The sequence below is a fragment of the Rhipicephalus sanguineus genome, chromosome 7 (genome assembly GCF_013339695.2).
Source record: "Rhipicephalus sanguineus isolate Rsan-2018 chromosome 7, BIME_Rsan_1.4, whole genome shotgun sequence".
NCBI classification, from domain to species: Eukaryota; Metazoa; Arthropoda; class Arachnida; order Ixodida; family Ixodidae; genus Rhipicephalus; species Rhipicephalus sanguineus.
The window spans coordinates 109,967,911-109,986,606 of NC_051182.1; the positions used below are offsets into that span (position 1 = coordinate 109,967,911).

The window sequence follows — 18,696 nt, forward strand, 5'->3', positions numbered from 1 at the left end:
CGTTCACGGATTCTACACCACCTGGTGGACTTCATGAAAACTGATTCTACATAGTAATTTCATTTACATGTGTTAATGATACCAATTGGTCAATGTTGTCGCATTATATTCTCACACTACTTGTTATGAATAAAACTTGTTGCATTGGCACTTGATCTGCGAGGTGCAGGTTGCAGAGAAACTGTATATGCTGATTTTAAAAGTTAATCATTCAATGCTAGTTTTCTAAATATATTTTGAAAGCTTACAGTCAATAATAAAATGGAGCGCTTCAAGTGCGAGGCGATCATTTGAAAATTTTTTCTCGACCTGCACAATCTAGTGCTGCAAAACTATTTGCTGTTGATCGTTGCTGTCCGTAGTTAAGTTACCGTATTTATTTTTTAAATTTCCTCAACGAGCAAAAGAGTTGTTACCACATTAAAATCCAAGATCCTGTGCTAGTAAGAGCCTACTTAGGATCAAAATCAGGATAATTTTATTTGAAGTCGAACAAAGGGACGAATACATGGTAAGTATGGACAGAAGGAGGTCGCGTAGTTACAAACGGAAATGAGACCTCCTAATGCGCCTAGGTCAAGGTTGGTTTTCAAAGGAAAGAAAATTAAATTTACTTTTTTTTCTTTGTGTTTACATAAATGGCAGTAAGAGCAAAAAGCTTTTAACAGAGCTTCCTGCTCTGTTAAAAGTCGTTTTCGCAACAGCGAAAAGCATACATGTATCAAAAAACTTAAAGCGACACTAAAGAGAAAACGTTTTTTTTTCGTATTAGTAAATTATTCTTTCACCATACCAAAATTACCACGCTCGCGGCGAGAAGACGCTTGATAAGCGAGAAAATACGCAAAAACAACGCGAGTGGCGAAGCCACCTTGAATACCCCGAACCAATCACCGTGACGTCATAGGTTTTGATGGCATATGCTAGGACCTACGTAGTTCCTAATCGGCAAATATGGACTACATAAGCCTTCTGGGAGGGTCAGGGACTTGCAGGAAATTTCGTTGAGCCAATGTCGCCAAAATACGGAAAATAGACACTGGAATCCGTGACGTGACTCTCGGTGGTTTTGGCGACATAATTAAAAAAAAACATGCTTGATCCCTCCGTCATAGGAATCGGAATAACACGAAAGTAAAACGTTCCCTTATAGAAGTAACTGAATGTTTACTGTACATTGATATAAGAGAGTTTGCACAATGTATATTGATGTCTGGCAGCTATAGCACCGTTTAACTTGGATGCACCCACTTTGACGCTTGGTGGTACATCTCCATGCCGACGACTAACGTCCACGTTCAATGATTAAAGAAACCCTTGTGGTAGCTGTAGTAGTTAGCGGTGAAAGCGTAATCAAAGAACAAGTTGTGATAGCCAGAAGAGCGTCGCATATTGGACGCAGAACTTGGTCGCCATCCTGCGGCATGTCAAAATGTGATTGAACACCACGGCCGCACTAGAGGGAAACGCAAAGCGCGTCGTGCCGCCCCGGTAGCCCGGCCGCGATTTTTCTCGGGGCGAGCGCGTAGGCGGGGAACGCGGTGTTACAGCCAAGTGAGGCAGGCGCGCGTCGCAGAGCTATTTTTGGTCTGATTAGCGTGGTGCTATGAGCGAGGCCGACGCTTTTACGACGCTTGCGTTAAAGTAGCCACCTCGCGGTGTGTTAAGGCATTGACAGAATTGCGCTTCTATTGAAAACTCGCCGAATGGGACGAACGTGTAACGCGTTGCAGGTACTAATCGCGGAAAGCCACAGTAATGACGAATTACATTACTTGCCGCTCCCAGAGGGCAACACCACCCCGCCGACCGGGAGAGTGGTAGATATAAAAGGCGCGTTTGTAAAAGCCTCTAGAGTCCGTGCACCGTGGGCGCAGTGGATAGCGCGCCCGGCATCTGTTGTTGCGGACCGAGCGGTCGTGGGTTCGATGCACCGTTGACGGAACTTTTTTTTCTTTGCCATCTGATTGTGTACATTTTCGACGTCATTTCCGTGACGGAAATACTTACTGAGTCTTGGTGGACCCCGGCATAAAACACTTTCGTATTAAAATAACATTTTAACCTGGTTTTTCTCCGCTAATAATAAAGTTACGATGGTGAAATCAACGTCATTAGATTTCCCGGAGTAAAATTTGTCAATCTAACAAGATTCATTGTTCACTTACTTTAGTATCCCTTTAACAAAACAACTTCGTTTTACGATATTAAAAAGCAAAGAAAACAACATTGCCTACTAACACAACGCAATACTACATAAATACAACGACTAAAATGATTTGTTTTACGACACGCGGGATGCAATTGGTGTATTACGCACACATGAATTTATAAATTTATGAAATAACTTATTAAACACGAATATATTAAGTGCTATCACCTCAACACCAGGGTTTCATAGGTTCCAAGTATTTATACAGCCTGAAAAATATGTGCGAAATTCCATATGTGACAAGCAAGAAAAAATCAGCAACGTGTAAATTGCAGCTCACTTTGAATATATTTAGGGAAGTGCATGTCATTTCTCCACGCATCTAGGTCCGTGCCATTTGTTCCACGTCAAGTTTGCAGATAACTTATCATTCGTAAAGACCGCTTGGTTTCAAATCTGAAGGTCCTTTCTCCCGGGTTTCTGCGTCAAAATATGGTGCAAACGATAAGTCACCGTCCCCACGGGGAAGCCCCCCCCCCTGCCCCCCACCCCCCCCGCCCCGCCTATCATCCCTTTATTGGAATACCCCATCGATTGTAGTCATGTTTGCGCCGCTCGTAGTCTACTACACCCTTTTGAACAGCACTGTTTATTAAAATGTACGAGAAAAGGAAAATACAGAGTTGAACATTTGCAGTACACGGTAGAATAGTTGTACCTATTTCATCACTTGCTAATGAATTCGTGCGTACCTTTGTTTGATGGATTTCGGCAAAGCAGTTACTCGGTAGTGCACCAAAGAAGCCAAGCTTGCAGAACTCAATGCTAGTGCAATATGTGAACAATATTAAAACCAATTTCACATTAGATAGTTGCTTTTATATCACTTGCAACCATCTTCCCTCTGTTCTGCAAACTTCGATTGTTCCAAAACAGTCGCGCCTTCACTTAAGCTAAACGCATTTACTGAAATGTTCCAGAAAAGCAGATTCCTATGAGAAATCTGAGGAAGAGCAAGTGACTTTCGTCTTATGTCCCGACGCTTAGTTGCACGGCCTCTATAATGGGTTCATTTTCTGCAGGTGTCAAACCAACGCCGATGAAACGCAAAGAAAGAGAGAAAGAAAGCTGCATTGTAAAAAGCACGCCTAAATCAGCTGTGCCCGCAACTAAAAATACATAACATTTTAGGCAAAAAATATGTAATTCCAGTAGGCGTTTATTTTTGTAAAATGTTTTTTATTCATATGCTCCGGGTTTCTTCATTTGTTGTATTCTCTGGACACTCTGCTTTTGGACAGCAGTCCGGGTATACGCCTGGTCTTACAGGTATATATTGGCAGGGTGGCGTTGCCTCCACAACCCCGCAGCTGTAGAAAAGAAGAAAAGAAAAAAAAGAAGAACTGCTGCATACGAAGGATGGAAACTGCGAAATAATTGCGAAACTGCGAAAAATTACAGACCGTCTGTATAGATCAAGAGCCATTGAGAATAACCTTATGTTTACTCTACTTGATTCTGTTTGTTATTCATACCCCGCCGTTACTCTCTTTTTCTGTTTAGAGTGCTTCGGTGACGTATTGAAGAGTTACTTACAATTGCTTAAGCACGAGCGAAATTGTTTCGGGATGGTAGGAAGTGGTCGACTTTCGGTGTGTTGAAGAGGAGCGAGAAATAACGTCGATAACTCAGGACAAAAATGCGCGGCCACGATTTGTGAGCGATTGGCAAGGTGCACCATGGGGTAGAATAACATTGTAGAGCAAAAGATATTGACAACGTCAGTAACAGTGCTGGTGGAGAGCGCATACCTGGTCACATATTTCATAGCAATGGCGACCCATTTCTTGCCAGACTTTGACACACGAAGAGGCCCGAGATGCTATAAACCAACACGAAAGAATGGCATGGACGGGATGGAGAGTGGTTGAAACTGTCCAGCAGGGAGCGCGTCAGGTCGCCTCCGATGTTGGAAATATTGTAAACATTATTTCATTTTGAATACGATAGCTGTTAAGTGTTCGACATCTTGTTTGCCTCGTTTGTCAGTGCGTCCATGCTCCTACGCTGACGACCACTATTGCCGTGATTGGCGATCGACTGGGATAATTTTATTTTTTTCAGTGGAGTTAGTCCACACTAGGCGCCCACTATGCCTAGCAATACGGAAAAAAACGCCTCCCCACAGTGGCCCCCACTGGTACTGGCCCCATGCCGCTGAATAGCTAATGCGCGGGATGCAGTCGCGTGTACTAAACCACTAAGTTAATAATAATATCTGGGGTTCAACGTTGCAAAACCACAATATGATTATGAGGGACGCCGTAGTGAAGCGCTCCGGAAATATCGACCACCTGGGGTTCTTAAACGTGCACCTAAATCTAAGCACACGGGCCTCATCGTTTTCGCCTCCATCGAAAATGCAGCCGCCGCGGCCGGGATTCGATCCCGCTACCTTCGGGTCAGCAGTCGAGCGCCATAACCACTAGACCACCGTGGCGGGGCTAAACACTAAGTTATAGCGCGAGGTGTGCGCAAGCATTCTGGTACAATTCTTGCCGCTGCGCCCAGAACCTGAGAGCAAAAACATTCTTGCGTTCATTTTCCAGGTTAGATCGAGCATTGTGACGGCTCTAATCTGAAAAAAAAATTCGGCAGATCCCACGCCTTGTGGGAATCGGTTTCATGCGAAGCAGTCAGCGAGTAGTTCTATGGTGCGTTTCTTGGCATTGAGCCAAGCGTTACAGGGAGGATCGACGTGTATTTGTAAGTGTAGTAGTTGTATGCACATCGTGGGCTTACCCGGCGCGTCGACAACACTGGCGTTTAAAGAGTAACTTATGGTCTGACGTAACGTCAGCACTCACGTTAGAGCACATATACGTCAGTATTATCGAAACGAAGTGCATTTTACGGTGCGATCATGTGAATATCACACGTAACTTTTGTTACCGTATTACTCCATGGTCAAGCAACGCTTGAATATAGCTTGCTGAATCATAGGAATACAACTGAAATGTTTATTAGACTACAATAAAAGCAGAACCAACACTGGAAAGACATACATTAATCTGACATCACGCCTGTATCGTAGGAGTACATATCTAGTGTTTATTGCTTTGTTATAAAGTCACTGCGCGAAGCCATCACTTTCCACAGCAGTACGAGACGCGCGCTAAACCAAATATCCGCCACCACAGCCGCAGTTGACGTTGCGCCGGCATTATGCCTGCAGAGAGAGTTTTTCCAAAGCAGTTTCTAGACCTGCAGTGCCTGTGTTAGAATACTTGACTGCCACGCAGAATGCTTGTGTTCGATTACTACTGCGATCCTAATTTCTTTTCTTTGCATTCGTCGGGTGAACACTGCCGATGTCGGTTTTCCTAAACGCTCTCGCATATAAATTACCAATGTTTGTTCTCGCCATTCTTGGGTAGATACAAACTGTGAATCACCTGTGGCGCATACCCGTACACCGCGGCCCGTGGTGAACAGGCATGTGCCACACGTGTCTGGAGGAAAGGGTTTGACGACGTACGCGACAGTATTTTCGCGTTATTCATATCATGGCCCGAGAGTCATATTCGTCAAATCTTCTTACCCTTCCATGCCAATTTTGGTCTACACCAAGTTAAGGAGGCGATCATGAAAGCACCGAGACGTAGGCGGCTAGATAGATAGTAGATAGATAGATAGATAGATAGATAGATAGATAGATAGATAGATAGATAGATAGATAGATAGATAGATAGATAGATAGATAGATAGATAGATAGATAGATAGATAGATAGATAGATAGATAGATAGATAGATAGATAGATAGATAGATAGATAGATAGATAGATAGATAGAAATGCTGAAAGTGCCTTAGGCTTGCTAAGAAATGTTTCGCACTTAAAACAAGGTGTCGGCGGCTCAAAAGAGGCATATATGACAGTGATGTTGGCAACGGACATATAGGAGCATAGTACTAAGGAGGTTTCAACGCGCGATACTTCGCAGGCGCGGGTTGCATGTTGTGGATCGCTCAAGAGCTGGTCTTCACAAAATGGAAACGTCTTGGCGTGTCTCAATTTTGTCAAGGCCTTATACCGTAATATGCGGCTTCCGCAACGAACGAATTCAGGGGCCCATGAGTAACCATAGTCCGCCAGCTTTCTTCTGTCTTGTACTTATTGTATACCTCATGTTTCAGCGCAAGAAAACACGAGGACGAAAAGGAAGACACCAGGACGACAAAAGGAAGTCCTTGTGTATTCCTTTTCGTCCTCGTGTTTCCTTGCGCTGAAACGTAAGGTATTCAGTACCAACTAGCCCACCAGTCCGTTTTATTGATCCTTATTGTAGTTTTTCTTATATTACATGAAGTGACACATTTCTGAAAGTGATCAAATTTTCTTACGTCATGCGAGGATAGGCCTCAGTTAAAATAAAGCATAGGTAACGTTCATCGTGTAAGCGCTGACACGTGCACAAGCAGAAGCAAGAGATGAGTGAGGTTCTCGTGTCTTGGGTGCACTTGTCAACGTCTTACGCTTCCTTTATGACGATTCTCTATTAAGTGGCTCAACTTCTTACCCATCTTTAATTAAGGTGCGCGGGGATATCAGGCAAACGTGTAAAAGAGCATGATCAATCTGTGCGGAAGCAAAAAGCTGCCTTTCTGCTTTCAACAATGGATATCTATTTTAGAATAGGAAATAAATGTTGTATGAAATACAACTTCTTCAGCACTTCGACAGCAGGCTACCTGAAACACGCGTGATCACGCTTTTTCCGCGAATACGAGCACTAGAACTACAGCTTTCTTACAAGAAAGTGTAAGATGACTTTATTGCGCTTGCAATTAATGGGACACTTGGTGGCGGCGTCGCCGTGACGTTCCATTTAACGTCAGACTGTGGTAAGATCACATCGTGGCCCGAGCGCGATATGCTGTGGGGCTCGAGCGAAAGCATGCGGGTGCGTCATCCCGGTGCCCGTGCCCATGTGGGCAGAGCGGGCCGCGCTGGCCTCCCTATTTTCAGCTCCCCTCTCTCAAGTATTTTTACGAGATGGCAGCTGACCAATAATCCCTCGCATACTTCCTGAAGGCATCAAGTCTGCCAGACCTGATGGTCAGCTGCCAGCTGGTAATAAGATCACGTGCTACGTGACGCCAACAGACAGAAACAGAGTGTTCCACACTCGCCGCCGTGGCTGCGGTTGGCGCTGACTAATACTCCTAGTTTTAAATGCACATATATACCCCATAAAGTGGACGGGAAGATTACGGCCGCCGTAGCTCAGTGGTAGAGCATCGGAGGCGTTATTCGAAGGTCGCAGGTTCGGTCCCTGCCAGCGGCAAGTTATCTTTTCGTCCACTTTAATTTCTTCACAATTATACCCTTATTACTACAAATAACGTCTCCTATACTTTTCTTGGCATTATTGTCGGTTAGTTATCATTAATATAAGGAATAGTAGCATTATACAGAACTACAGTTACGAGCACGCTTAGTGCAGGTGCTGAAACTACTTGATGCTCCTGAATACAGAACAAACATTTGTCTATTGCGTGACCTGCAGCTTCTTCTGTACCTTAGCAACTGCCTCCTAGATTTCTCAATAGTAAGATGACAGCTAATTTCTCATGAGCGGAGGCCAGGTTTCTAGGCACCAAAAAAGCTATTTGAGGCGCCAAAAATAGGCAGGTAAAACAATGTGCTAGGCTTCCAAAATTTTAAATATAGGCACAATAAATTTTCACATAAATGGAAATAATTTCGAACGAAGACGTGCGCGACCTCTATCTACGACAGGAAAACAAACATATTATCGCTTAAGATGGCGCAAAGGCTCCAACATTTGAACATAGCGTGCATTCTCCCGCACGGTTCGCACTCCCGTGTTCTGTAGAGTGAGTCAAGTGTCCACTGTCGAATCAACACACTCCCGAGTGTATTTCCGGCATTACCGAGAAGGGCAGAGCAGGACCAGACAGCCACATCCTAAAAGACCAGAAGGGAGGGAATATCCTCCTGTTGGCCTGGTCGAATTGCGTAAAGCAAATTTCTCCCCTGGCAGTGAACCACTGGTGAAGCCAGGCGGGGGTGGGTTGCAACCTCCCGCCCCCCCCAATCCCCGAAACTTTTCAGTTCTGCGAGTGTGTATACACACGCACTTACAAATGCAAGCACGAACATATATAAAGTACGGTTGTCACCCCCCCCCCTGAAAAAGATTTCTGGCTCTGCTACAGCAGTGAACACCTTAAAAAGTAAATTACAAACGAAAGAAAAGCTGCGTGCACATCACATTTATATTTATTTTTTTGCTGTTCACTCTCCATTCCGCTGACGGCCCTCCGCGGTTTCGCATTCGCGAACCGCTCGGGCCATATCGGCGCGGCGGCGAATGCTCGCCGGCCTGTCCCGCTTCACTGCTGCCAGTGGTTGCTGGTTGGTTGACCTAGATGACCAGAGTTGTTTGAACTAAGGGCTATGTGGAACCCCATAGTTCCCAACAGTCAATCTTACGGGGTAACATGAATAACGGCCTCAAACTGCACCCGAGAGCGAAACTTGAGGCTAATCAGCGCAAATTTTCAAAATCAGCGCAAATATCAGCGCAAATTTTCAAAATAGGCATTTAAAGGAATTTGTAAGCATTTACGCACCAACGCCAAAGATAGGCATTTATAGGCACTATGAAAACACTATAAAAGCCCTTAACCTCTAATTCATGCTCATATATCAAAATGGCGCGAAAGGAGCGCAAGGTAAGCATAACTGAAACTATTGGCTAAGCAATCTTGGCGTCCTACCCAGTATGCTTAATTAGTGTTACGCTCTGATTTTTATAGAAGGGACCTTGGGTGTTTTGTTTCGCTTTTCTCGTGTTCTGTCAAATAGCTAAGCACATATATATGCTAGAAAACGAGATTCTACTCAACAAGAACTCACGATACACCCTCTATTACGCCGTGAGTGCTGTTCTTCCGGTAACATGTCCATCTCGTGCAGGTCCCTATTTTGTACACTCTCTGGCCGTCATTCAATTTAAAGCGGTCGAACTGGCACCTCCCTGCGAAACGAAAAAATAAAAAGAACACGTTAGCGTTTTACCGTAGTCAGTGGTACACGGGTATGGGCCACACTTGTCTGGAGGAAAGGGTGGGAAGACGTAAGCGACAGGATTTTAACGTTATTAATTTCATGACTAGACAGTCATATTCGTCAAACCCTCTTACCTTTCGGATCGCCTCAAATGTTGGAGGCGATCACGAGATCACGCAGACGTAGGCGGATGTATAGATAGATAGATAGATAGATAGATAGATAGATAGATAGATAGATAGATAGATAGATAGATAGATAGATAGATAGATAGATAGATAGATAGATAGATAGATAGATAGATAGATAGATAGATAGATAGATAGATAGATAGATAGATAGATAGATAGATAGATAGATAGATAGATAGATAGATAGATAGATAGATAGATAGATAGATAGATAGATAGATGAAAGAGGTGGCTTTCGCCTTCCAGCCATCTTAGGCAACTGCATAAAGGACTGTGTGACTTTTCGCAGGGACTGCCATCGCAATGTAGTCCTGACATTCCCGCCACAGTGTTTTGACACTGCGTACAACCCTTCCAATAGTAATCCCACTATAAAATCCCATTGTGTGACGGCGTAGAGGTAAGGCCAGGCCGCGCACATAACTAGTTCCGTGAAAAATGCCTGGATGAGCAAGCACGCAGCCGTGGTGAAGTGTTGGATCTGAAATATTAACTTGTAATTAGCTGAGAATGGTATCAGTGAATTGCGTCGTTTGGAAGCTTACATTGTAAAAAATCTTTCTGAGTCCTCAGCATAACCGCGGATATCAGGTGAGCCAAAAACAGTCATCGCTTTGGTCGGCAGAATATTTCGCAACCTTGCAGGTCTAAAAAAATATGAAGAGCACTAGAGTGCTCATATGGGCCGGTTGCTACGTGTTCAACAATACGAGAAAACAGCGCAAAACACGGGACAGTTCATGCGATGGACCAAACGCTGACTTACAACCAAGGCTTTATTCCGTAAATAGAGGTATATATAGCACACGCAACATGAAAGGCAAGGAGAGGAGAACAGTGACGTGGAACTTTGTTCACGAATTCTATGTAAGCTTCTGAAAAAAATGTAAAAACCTATCATCCACTTCACAGATACGCAATTTCCCTGGTGAGGAGCGCTAACGAAGGCACACTCAAGCACATATCACCTTTTTTGTCAATGCAAAACGCCTCATTGTTCTCACGTGCTCGTTGATCACTATATCGCCGAAGTATCTTACATTGATCAAACATAGCATGACAGCCGCATACGGAGCTGTGCGCAGCTAGGTGGCTGCCAACAGAACCCCGCATTAGATTGCGGTGTTCCCTGAGGTGGTCATTTACACGCCGGCCAGTTTGGCCGATGTAGCAGCGGCAGCATGACAGGGGGATTTCGTATACCGCGTTATGACAGCATTCTTTTTGGCGTGTTTCTTATCACACACGCGAGGCCCTCTGCCTTCTCTGTTCACCTTATTGCACATAGCAGAGGACTTATTTTTTGCTGAAAAGACAACTCTGATGCCTGCCTTTCGTGCTACCTTTTTTAAACAATGCGAAACCCTATGCAAATACGGAATAACCGCTGTTCTTTAATGTAGCTGTTTTCCTGACGACTATTAAGTTTTTTTTTTTGCTGTTTTAAGTCTTCTAGAAGACCTTCGGCTACGGAACGCAGTAAGTTGTCTGGGTAGCCTGCCATGCGCATTCTGCGCACCTGCGAGTCAATGCTAGTGCACATTGTGTGATGGCATGATCGCGACAACGCTGCCCTTAGACAAGATTTTGCAGTCACTCGCTTGACGAGTTTGGAATGCGCAGAACTGTAAGGTAACAACCTTTTCTTGGAGCGGGGGGCATACTGCGAGCATACGTGGTCGGATAAGAACATTTCAAAGTCGAGAAACCGAAGTCTGTTACCAGTGGGAAATTCAGTGGTTCGTTGAAAGTCAGCTGGGTTCAAGGTTGCGCTTGGTCCGTCTCATCCACTGTCCCGTGTTTCGCGCTGTTTTCACGTATCGCTAAAAGAATAATCAACCTTGAACATCGAAACTGGTGGTCTAACCGTTGTATTCGTGGCATTCGGAATAATTTGAATGAGAAGCAAGCAATTCCCGAGGTAGCAGCTGTTTACGAAGTGTTTGCAGATAATATGAAAGTAAATTGTGCTTAGATAAGGTGTGTGATAAATAAAAATGTGAAAATGCTTCTTACACACATATATATATATATATATATATACTACTTGAAGGGTAGGTATGGCATGTCCGCGTCTTTTCTATATTGAATGAACCACATCTACTTTACGAATTTGATGGGATACATTGTGTTCAAGTTAACGGTGCATCTATGCGCACAATAATCGGACCAAATTATGCAAATACATTTATGGGGCTCCTTGAAAACCAGTTTCTTGCAAACCATGCATATAAGCCATTTTACTATGAGCAGTTCATCGATGACATTTTTCTAATCTGGCACCATAGTGAATCGCAAGAGTTTTCTTTTATAGCAGATTTTAAGAACGATCATCCGACGATTTCTTTTTCATAGTCGTATTCACCCGCGAACATAAGCTTCCTTGATGTCATGGTCAATCTACGTAATGGGAAGCTGATAACTAATCTTTACAGGAAACCCACTGATCGGCAGCAATATCTTCACTTTAGTAGTAGTCACGTCAAGCACAATAAAACTAGTATTCTCTAGAGCAAAGCAGTCCGTTTTAAAAGAATATGCTCTGATAGCAGCGAATTTTCCCTCAACTGCGAACAACTTCGGAGCGCGCTCGAAAAAACAAAGGTATGTGTCCAACGTATCCACAGACGCCATCAAAACGCGCAGAAGAGCTCGATCGTTCAGGTCTGCTGAGTACTAACAAAAGATCCAAGGAAAGTTCGCGGACTAACCTAATTCTGACAAATGTGGCCTCATCTCCAAATGCCAACCATATATTGAAGAAACATTTCAACATTTTAATACAGAGCAAGCTGCTCAAAGGAATATTTGCAGAACATCCACGCGTGGTCTACGGACGATCGCGGAGACTTCGTTACTTACTAACCTCATCTAAAACCACGTGTTTACGCCATGAAGGCTGTCATCCCTCTAACAAACCACGTTGCAAAAGTGTTCGCGCACATGACATCTAAAACAGTTTCAAGTAGCTCATCCAGCTTTTCATTAAAAATAAATGGTGGCTACACATGTGACAGTACCAACGTCGTCTATCTTCTCGAATGTTCAACATGCAAAGTTCAATACACAGGTCCAACGGAGACAAGTTTCAGAATTCGCTTTAATAATCATCGTGAACATGCCATAAGCCTCCCCAATTCACCATTGTCGAAGCATGTCAGCACACCTGGCGACGGTTTCGACAAAATCAGAGCCACTATTATTCAGTCCGGTTTTAAGGCAAATCACGATAAGGAAGTAAAGGAATACTTGTGATTCACAAATTTAACGCCATTCATTCAGGCATGAATGAAAACGTAGGAAAGCTCACCTCTCTCGTACTATAACAACATGACTTCTTGTATCAGTCATTTTTTAATGTATATTAGTCATTCGTGATTTGTTTACTTCAGAGCTCTTTTTACACGTACTGCCGAGCATACTGTGCACCACGTGTTGATGCGCAAGGAAAATTTGAAACTTGTATATTCATGTACCAATCGCATGTCAGTCTTGTTAACGCAATCGTTTGTGACAGGTTACCAATTGTTTTTTTATTGCGATCGCTCTAGCTGCTGTACCGATAGTTGGACACGTGAGCCCATAAAAGCGGCTGCATTTTAACAGACCTACTTACTCTGACGAAGGCCGTGGCATATATATAAATATATATATATATATATATATATATATATATATATATATATATATATATATATATATTAGTTGAAGGAGTGATTGCCTTGCCTTTGGTTGCCGTATAAGTATAAGTATAAGAGGTGGCACTTCAAGAAAAACTTCATTTATTACGTCGACGTTTTGGTCAGAGCCTGACCTTTCTCAAGACGTCTTGAGAAAGGTCAGGCTCTGACCAAAACGTCGACGTAATAATGAAGTTTTCTTGAAGTGCCACCTCTCATACATATATATATATATATATATATATATCATCTTTTCGTCCACTTTACTTTCTTCACATTACATTCTAAATACTACAGATAACACCCCCTGTACTTTCCTTGGCGTTATTGTCTGTTAGTTCTCATTAATATTGTGTCTAACAAAGATAAACGAGCCCTTGAAAAATCATAGCTTTCCTTATATATATATATATATAATATATATATATATATATATATATATATATATATATATCTGTGTGTGTGTGTGTGTGTGTGTGTGTAAAATGGGCCAACCTTCAACGAAATGAAGACAGTGCTGGACAGTGCGTCAAAACTCAAGCGAAGCAGTATTTTCATTCAAATGTTATACACATGCCATGTGACAGAAACTCGAGGAACTTTGGGACAGCGCGGAACATGTTCAGCACCGTATAGAAATATGGGCCTGATTGTTCATAATCTTCAAATTCAAAATATAAATTGAGACAGCGCAAAATCAAGCGCGTACAATATAGAGAACAAGTAGGCAAAACAAGATTTCATCTACGTTATTCCACTTTTTTAAGTGTTTAATTTCGCATTTCTTGTATTGTCATCATGCATCTATACCAACAATCCCAAATGTTTGCTCTTATCAACCTTAAAGTTGACAGAGATAAACCTTTGTGATGAAAACACAACAACAAACAGATATCGCCGATACAACCAGACACGACCTTTCTGATGACACTGATTTTGCGCGGGGAATGTTCCGCCAGATAGATGCGAATGCCCGTAGCAATAAAAAATGCTGAGTTTTTCCGAATACTACTAATGCAGCACCATTTTCACATTACTATTATAAGAAAACCACGGGTCCACACTTAAATATCTGATGAAGAGGTTTTTTTCGCGTCTATGCTGATTTCCGCTTGGGTCGCTTAACTGAGGCCCCGCCCACTCTAGAGCACGGATAAAGCACGAAAGAGAAATGTGATAGCTTCGCCGCCTAAGCGTGGGGAAAACCAGGTGGCAAGCCTAATCTGTCTCTGATCGATGTTTTGCACCACGTGGTAGCCGAATCTCCAGTCCGCTTCACCGGAAGCCGTACCTCTCTTTTGTTTTACGCGGCCTAAACTTAAGGTGGTAAAGAAATGGTACGAAAGAGAAGCTGTTTCATTATATGACACTACGGACCACGAATGCTTGTTTATTAAGGTTTACGTTTGAAGGTACACCTTTTCCCACTGTGCGTTACAGAGGCCTTCCGAAGCGCTCCCTGATTTTCTCACAAAACTACAAAATAAGCGGAACTGATCAAGGGGCTGGTCTCTTTGTTACACGCAACCTAATGTGGCCAAGAGACAACGAATCCAGTAGAAGCATAGGAGACATCTTTTGTAGCTTTTAGATACAGTATAGCAAATATGAAATAAATAGAAGCTCATTAATTTACACGAAGCAGCAACCTGCGCGTTTAGGGACCGAACGCACAACCTTCCAATTACAAATCCGATGCTCTATACCTATTGAGCTGCGGCGGCGGCCGTTCCGTGTCCCCGGTATATCGTTACGTGTAGTGGCGGGTTTGGTAGGCAGTGCCACTCGTAGGCATGGCGGAGAGCGCGGAACATTATTTTTTTATTCTGTTGTTGCTAGCTGACATCACGTGGCATGTTATGGTTTTAATCACCTGTAAGCTGACCAGTAAACCGCAACAGAAAAAAAAAATGTGAGTAGGTTTCCCCTGCATTCCTTAGCACAAGTAGGAAACACACTCCTGAGGAAGGCAGTTACTGCTCTGACGAAGGCCAGTCCTCTTGTAAAAACGTTGGCTGCAGCGACATTTCCAGTTCAACAATATTTCATCACTTATGTCTCTACAGTCAAGCTAAAGAGTCACATTGAAATTGATGGAGCTAAGAATGATGGGGGCAGCCACGCTATTACTCAAGCTAACACCACATAACAGACATGGCGCTCTTTGGCCACCCATGGCCCTTGCGCCAGAAAACCCCACTAATCATCATCATCGCTATTACTCAAAGACAGGGCCGTAGCCAGGCGGGGCTGCCCCCCCCCCGAAATTTTGATGACACATGGCGTTTTATTGAAAATAATGATGAATATAGGCAAGGCCCGCTCAAGGAAACCGAGGGATTATGATGTTCGTTAAGAGAAACTGTGCTGTTAGCAGTAGCACGTCTTTTAGTGTTTCTTGAGTCCAACAACTCCTTCTAGTTACCGTAGGTGGCTACGTTGAAACAGAAAACAAATATCATATTGAGTACATACCCTCTTGTAAAGGAACGTACTCAAGCTCTACTGCTTGATGAGACACTTCGGCCAAGAATAATGTAGCTGCACTAATCACCACGAAGCATGTGTGCAGTTTAGCCATGGTGTTTTCCATGCGAATGTTAGGTCGTACAAGAGGGACTGCCCAAAAAGCCGCTGCTTATGTATACCTGGCCGACTTTCCTCGGTACCATCTCTTTATAGCTTTCTTTATTTTTACCGTTTACCTTTTGGATAAGACTGCAAACAACAAACGGGGCTGGCGAACACGGGCGAAGACTCGTCCAAAATATTATGAAGACATTTGTCTGTCAAGCGCTGTCAGTTGCTTGAAGAGAGGCAGGGAACTTTGTCCAGCAGCTCGCGATGACGAAATGAATAGCACTACACAGCATTGAGATTTAGCTGTAAGGAACCTGGTAATGATGTTGTACTCTTTCTCTCTCTCTCTCTCTCTGTGTCACGAGTTTAACATGGTGTGCATGCATCTTTCTATTGTGTTTGACTCGCAAGGAAAACACGAGGAAGGCAAGCTCTTTTGCATTGCTGTATGACAAAAGCTGCTGATGTCAACTGCGTGGAACATGAATGTCACTGGACAAGAGGCTCGAGCGGCAGGTTTTCTGGGAGAAGGCGGAAATATCATTCTTACCACATCTCCAGAAATAGAGCATTGCCTTCACATCGCATTGAGGTTGGTTGATTGAAGTACACTTGTTTGTTTTATTTAAAATATATGGCAAGATACTTTTCATAATGCAAGTTCTCAGGCCCCAGCAAGGTCAAGACAGACCCATATAAAGTGCGTGAGGTTGTGTCTAGTGTGCTTACCTTATATCATTATTGGTTCTTTAGTTGCTTCCTTATTTCAGCGGGTGTGTGGCTTTTCGAAACTTGAAAAGCAGACATGCGGTACGACAATTGGTTAAAAAAAAGCAGTTTTCGTATTTTAAATACACAAGTAGGTTAGACGCCGTGACGACGGTTGTACGCATTGGTTGCTTTATTCAATGGCTTAAAATTATACGCGCTAAATAAATCCGTAAATTTCCTCTATCAGCATTGCCAAATAAAACTCATGTAGATCGGAAATTCATCGGTACGCAGGTAAATGGCGTAGTACTCCTATTAACAGCATATTATTGGGACCTTACTCAACAGAAAACTGCCTTATAGCTTAGACTGCTCAAAGCATAGTCCTAGTTTAAGAGATTTGCGGTGGAGGAAAATCTGGGGCTCTTTGGCTCGTTCATGGATCTTTCGCCACCTTCGTATCAGGTAGACTCATTCTCTATCGTCGTATTATTTACATCCAATGCTGATTCAACTCTATGATGCTGCTTGACCCAATGTTCTTAAACCACTTCTTCTGAGTTAAGGTTGCTGCATTGGATAAATTTATATACGAGGGCAAATTTGCAAAGAAGGTGCATACCCTCATTTTCACAGCTAATCACTCGTAGTATAACTCCGCAAATATATTCTGCAAGCACACCGTCCATATTATAACCGAGTGCACTGAAGCCCAGGCGACCATATGTAAATTTCTTGTGGACCTGTACAATCTAGTTGTTCCGACTCTATTTGGGGTATAATCTTTAGGTCCGATAGTCAAGCTGTCGTAGTTACTTATTCAATTTCCTGAATCGCAAAATGATTGTTATTACAATAAAAACCATAACCATTCGATAGTTGGAGCCCACTAAGCAAATGCTGCTTTGTTTGAGCAATGTATACTAGTAGGGGACATAACTAGTGCACCAACAGGTACGAAGAAAAGTACCTTAAATATAACAACAATGAACATTTGCATAAAATCAAAGTGTAACATACGCATATAGTATACACGCGTAAAAACACGTATATTGGCCACACGAAGAAATTCTTGCTGAAAAGGACGTGCTTCTTGTGGAATATTAGTGTAGCCAAGGATCGGGGAGAGCAGGGGTTCAACGCTTCCACAACCTTGAAAATTTTGCATGCGCGTAATAGAGGTACACATGAAAACGCAGTCCATGAACATATAGAGTAAGTTGTTGATACCCCGTCCCCCCTGAACGTTTCTGGCTACGCCCCTGCTGTGAAATAACTAAAAGGAAGGAAAAATGTAAGAGAGCAAATGCAGGGATGATAAACAGTTTAGCGTAACAGGTGTGCTACCCTGCAAAGGGGAAAGGATGAGGGAAATTGTAAGAAGAATAAAGAAAGAGAGAGTGTCTTTAGTGGCAAAGACAATGCTTTTTTTCTATAGGATCGTTATTATAGTTCCCATTCACACATGCTGAGCAGATGTGACATTAACCTTTTGATAGTTCTTCATCGCTTATCACGATGATCAACTCACACGCTGGCAGAAGTGAACGTTGAATGGATGAACTCGCTTATAAGGACATCAAGTAGTACATAAAACTGAGTTTAGCCAACTCCTCCAAGTTAACGAAAACCAGGCTACGTGGCGTTTTTCCTTCTTGTATATCGCAGTTGAATGCGGGATGTGGCCGAGAGTTTACGGACGTACGAGAAACATAGGTTTCTTTACATTTTGTACAGGAATAGAATCGGACAGAATGAGCGCAAAGGCACACCGTTTCGACCGGAGAAAATCGTACGCTGTGGCCCACGGCCAGAACAAAAGCAATCTCTTGACTGTTTCCGACTTATTCACATAACGCCATTTTTAGTGAATGACGAACTGGGGCGAGTAGTATCACGCTCATCTAAATTCAGGACCAAACCGGTTGTGTCACTTGAGGCCAATGGGAGGCACATGAGCCGGTTGTCGGGAGACTGTGCACCACAGTGCAAAGCTTTCGGGGTGGCTCGCGCCAACCTCGACCACATTATCCTGGACATGTCCCGCAGCGGACACACACCATCAAACACAGCAAGAACCCTAAACTTAAGATAACCACGCCCGAGCAGTGGCAGGCTATGCTGCTCAGCGCGTGCCCGAATGAGCAACTCTGGGCAGTTCGGCTGGCCGAAGACGTCGCCAAGACCCAAGGTCTGGCCGCCGCCAGAGCAAGGGGGCTCCGGTAGGTCTAGTCTCCCGGCCCCCGGCTCCCTTGACCCCAGCAAGGACACAAATAAAGTTATG

General features: G+C 43.4%; 1 long non-coding RNA gene across 1 annotated transcript in view; it reads right to left on the minus strand.

Moving 5' to 3' along the window:
* Positions 1 to 3,392: 3,392 nt before the first annotated feature.
* LOC119399741 (uncharacterized) overlaps positions 3,393 to 18,696 on the minus strand; it is a 27,119-nt gene continuing 11,815 nt past the window's right edge. Inside the window, exons 2-3 of the long non-coding RNA XR_005184947.2 lie at positions 9,098 to 9,218; positions 3,393 to 3,522 (exon numbers count right to left, since the gene is read on the minus strand). This is a non-coding gene — a long non-coding RNA (uncharacterized LOC119399741). The remainder of the gene's footprint in view (positions 3,523 to 9,097; positions 9,219 to 18,696) is intronic.